This window comes from Aplysia californica, unplaced genomic scaffold (assembly GCF_000002075.1).
Source record: "Aplysia californica isolate F4 #8 unplaced genomic scaffold, AplCal3.0 scaffold01303, whole genome shotgun sequence".
Taxonomy (NCBI): Eukaryota; Metazoa; Mollusca; class Gastropoda; order Aplysiida; family Aplysiidae; genus Aplysia; species Aplysia californica.
Genome location: NW_004798573.1, coordinates 74,704 through 79,557, shown reverse-complemented (window position 1 = coordinate 79,557; position 4,854 = coordinate 74,704). Strand labels below are relative to the sequence as shown.

Here is a 4,854-nt window from a genome sequence, read left to right as displayed (position 1 = left end):
TCTTAGGCCAAAATGCGAAATGACTTAGGCCAAAACGGCCCCCGAGTTTTTACCGTCAATGGTGACTTAGGCCAAAATGTGGATCAATTTAGATCTATATTTATGTATATTATTATTGTTACGTTGAGTTATCCATGCCATATTTCTTCAGAAGAAGCTTTGAGCTGATCAAAAGCTTGTAAAAATTTGTAAAGTCCGTGCCGGCTTTAAACACACCGGCATAAAACACGCTAAACAGCTCATACCGAATTTTGGGATATTATTACACACCTTTAAGCACAGTAACTTCGGCTTCAGGCACGCTTCATTTACAAGACAGTCAATACTTTCACGATGACCCATCGAAGTTCAAACACAGTCTACACCGCAGCAGTGAATGTGTTAAGAGAAACACAAAGAACGCTAATGATGGAGACACACATTCACACACACAAATGACGCGTGCGGAGAGGAAGACAGAGTTGCACACAGCCATGCGCGTGGACATAGGATCTAGATCTAGCATAGGGCAAAGCTTCACAGACTAAAAAAAAAATACAAAGAGAGTCCGGGAGACGAGAACTCAGAAAAGGAGGCTGGCTGCGATTTCACCTATTGCCCCTCGCTATCCGATAACGGGATAACCCTGATTATGTATCACGCGCCAGGTGGGATGAAGGCTGTGGTATGAATGTGGCACAGCGGGCAGTGGTACGCACAGGCAGTGTGTAGGGTAGGCCTAGTGTGCTGTATCGTGACTGGCCGTCTAAATCAAGTTTTCATTTCCCATTCGACCACAAAACAAAAACAAACCAAACAAACAAACAAAAACGACCATGGCGGGTAAAAATAACAGCACAAACTTTTGTGCGACCACTACTTACAAACAAAGAGAAATAGCACAGGGAATTTTCAACATGAAAATCTCTGGATTATAATTATATCTACTTCGCACTCAAGCACGCTTCGGCATTAGGCACGCTTCTAAATGATTTCTCACGATGACCGTGCTTAAAGCCGGCAAGGACTGTATAACATTGGTAGTCAAAGTTCAGGAATGATCAACACCTGGACACATCAATGTAGAGTCTACATTGAAGTATAGAGATACGTCTGTGCAGAAAGAACAATACGATTTACTAACACTAACAGTAACAGCCAACAGCACGAGTTCAGTTGCTAAATAAAGGACATGGACACGATAACGGTCATTTAGTGCAAAGAAACAGCAAGACGACAGACAGATAAAACAATGAAAGAACAGAAGTAGAGCCTACCGCGCAGTAGCACCCTCCAACAACCTGCAAAACAGCAAGACGACAGACAGATATATTAAGTGTTAGGTCAGAAGTAGAACCTACCAGTAGCACCCACCAACCAAACAGCAAGACGACAGACAGATATTTAGTGTTAGATTAGAAGTAGAACCTACCAGTAGCACTCACCAACCAAACAGCAAGATGACAGACAGATAAAACATAATATTAGGAAAGAAGAACCTATCAGCAGCTGTAGTAGGCCTACTCAGCAACCTCCCCCACACAAGTACATTGTGTACATCTAGATCTACATGTTAAGGTACGTATTTCTCTACTATGGTAAAAAGAATAACACAAAATGCAAGAGTAAAGTAAAAAAGGACTCCAAAAATATCTTTTATTATACATGAAGAATTAAAGCACAGAGTACAATAATTTGCACACAGTGTCAGGTACAAAGAAGCAAAGAATCAACATACATCATAATGCATTATCTCACAAGGTGAGCAGGGCCTCAAGAAATGTTTTGCGACAGCTGCCAATGATCACTGATGTGACCAACAATAAATAGGATAATAGTACCAGTAATAGACAAAGAGATAAAATTACTTTTCCTGACAGGGTAAATTGTTTTACGATGTCAAACATTTCACATTACATTCATGACACAACAAATACAATAATATTTTTTTTAAAGACAGCCATTCATAAACATGACAATCATTCATAGGTATTATCGTGTCGATGTGCTTTCTTTATTAACTCAACTCAACGACAATTCAAACAAACTGAAATATTTGGGAGTTTTCTGCAAGAGCAATGACCATTGTGCTCAATGAAAACCAAAATGTTAAAATGCTCGTGGAAAATTAACCAAATAGGAAATAAGTATAACAATATCTATGGAAGAGAACCAAGAAACCCCACAGGCGGTGCTACTGACTGAAGTGTCTTTAGGCCATTCTCAAAGGGGGGACATTAATCTGTTCTTATGCACAGATGAATTGTAAATGGACTGATTCATCAATGTCAAGCTCATAAGTGTGCCTGAACTGCAACAGGGAACTGCTGCTTTTTCTTTCCTAATCCTTACTACCGTCATTTGCCTCTACTTCTTTTGTATGTTTGTCACACTCTTGCGACCCGCTATTTCCGGGGTGCCATGATAGTCGAAGCAAACTTAGTGCTGTTGAAGCTAGAGAGTAAGGCTGATTCCCTGTAAGGACTTCTCTGTTGACATCTACCCCTTGGCACTCAGTAATGACTTTATGCATTTGCTAGCGCTGTAAAACCTCTACTAAAACAAGAGAAACAAGATAGGCATGGTCATAAACAAAGTACAAAAACAATCGGGCATGCTTTGCCACACTGCGTCTCCAGGTGTGAGGGGCTGGTTTCCTTTTACCGCGGTTTGAAGGGAGAGGGTCATCTAAAGAAAAAGAGAAAGATAAAGAAAAATAAGCTCATGTGTAGCAATGTAGTTGAATTGATAAGGAAAACACTGACATTATAACAGTCATTCAGCGCCAGGAAACAGCAAGACGACAGATAAAACAGAATCTTAGGAGAAAAGTAGAAGCTACCAGTGCTACCTGCTAACCACTTGTAGTGTAGCAAAGTAATTCATCTATAGAACTCACATTAGAACAGTTAAAGTAAATACGCTGCGGGAAAAACGTGTGGCATTTCTGTCATTATTAATAGGTTATCGAATACGTATCTACAAGTAACTTTTAATGAAAAGAAACATTTATCTGACCATGTTGAGAGTAGATGAAATAATTGCTTGTTGGTCATATGTGTTTAAAAACAGCACACAAAGCGAAAAACACAAAATTAAGCATTTTTATGCAACTTGCATAACACGGCAGGGACACACTCTTATTGAATAGTAGGGGCCTAACCTGCTGTGTTGTTGAAATCAACAGTGCTGATTTCACTACCACCAAAACTTTCGACTCCGTATGAAGGAGCTGGAGTCGGTGGCTCCTCGTCTTCCTCGACAGTGCTGACTACACTGTCAGCAAAACTTTCGTCTCGGTTAATCGGAGTTGGTGGCTCCTCGTCTTCCTCGACAGTGCTGATTGCACCATCAGCAACACTTTCGTTTCCGTTTGAAGTACGGGGTGGGTCCTCGATAGACTCAAGAGCTGAAAAGGAAAGGGAAGGGGAAAAAAACTTGTAACTTTACAGACGGAGCCGCCCATTCTCCCTTACAATTTTCCCGTAAAGTGGTGAAGATAGATTTTCATATTCCCATAAATTTTAATTTTGGAAAAAGATCCACCCCCCCCAGTATGTCCTAATAGTTGGAAACTAATTCAAAATTCTAAAAACAATTTCTTTTTCTGAAAATCCCAAATGTAAGAACACAACCCCCCCCCCCCCCCCAAACAAAACACTACCATTAATATGGCTTAGTAACGTGTTAACTGGGGAATTTGAAAGGAAACAGATCTTAAATGACCCAGTAAACTTAAAAGTACTCTTTTTATTCACTGGATGATGTGGAAAGTGAGACAAACCAGCTAAAGGTCCGAGCTAAGCTTCATCGGTTTCCACCTGGGATGTGCTGGGATCGTTGTCCTCCCCTCCCTGTGCAGGCCCAGTCACCAAAGGGTTCATGAGCCCACGGCAAGATGAACCTGGACATTGAGAACAAGATTATAACGTGCAATAATGAATCCAACTCAGACAAGATGTTTAAGTTACATTATAATACATATTATATGTAAATAAAAGAAACGAATTAAAACTCAGGACAGAATGTTTTAAAAAACAGAAGAGTGAGAGATAGAGGAAAAACCTTTTCAGTGTGCCTGTCATACTGCATTGTACAACAATAATGTGCATGAGCATTGAAGAAACGACGATCTCTATGCTATTCAGACGGAAATTTCCCAGTTTATGCACATAAAATAAATGAGGCCTAGTCTAGTAATGGTAAGATTTAGAAGCTTAATTAACCTACTGCTGTCACTGAATTGGGCTGGTCCTTCCCTAAGGTACCAGAAATTAAAGGCATAGATTTAGAAGCTTACTAACCTTCTGCTGTCACTGAATTGGGCTGGTCCTCCCGTAAGGTTCCAGGCTCAGATTTTAGATCTGGTGGTGGCTCAAATTCACTGCCGCTGCTTCCGAGACTTTGACTTTGTTGTGAATCTGAAATTTAAAAAAAATACATGCAGGTGTGGTAGGCCTATCTATAAATTAAAACACATACTGCTATAGCATAGAATCTAGCCCTTGTGGAAAAAATATTGTCTGTGGCTGCAAGGAGGGCACCGGGATCTAGAATCTAGCTGATTAGTTACTGTGTGCACACCAAGGTCCTACTTGCGTGTAAGTCAACTGACATGAAGTTTGGTCGAATCCATTACCTTTGGCTTCGAAGTCGAGCTTTCTATCTCGGAGCCAACCACGCTGGCAACTGACATTGAAACTAGATCTCTAGATCTAGATTTAAGTAGATCCAGGCCTTAACAGACGTCACAACGGAGTGACCATAACGAAATTATAAAAACTTTTAGACTCGGCTCTCTCATCATAACAAAGCATCATCTCTAGAAGAATCTAGAATACAGATATCAGAAGAAGAAGATAGAGGAAAAATGAT

The 4,854-nt window shown here is 40.4% G+C and overlaps 1 long non-coding RNA gene across 1 annotated transcript; it reads right to left on the bottom strand.

Moving 5' to 3' along the window:
* Positions 1-2,502: 2,502 nt before the first annotated feature.
* On the bottom strand, positions 2,503-4,834 carry LOC101856074. The gene is made up of 4 exons (XR_221208.3): positions 4,284-4,834; positions 3,764-3,883; positions 3,143-3,388; positions 2,503-2,667 (listed from the first exon to the last, which is right to left on the bottom strand). It is a non-coding gene; the product is annotated as an uncharacterized LOC101856074 (long non-coding RNA).
* Positions 4,835-4,854: the final 20 nt, after the last annotated feature.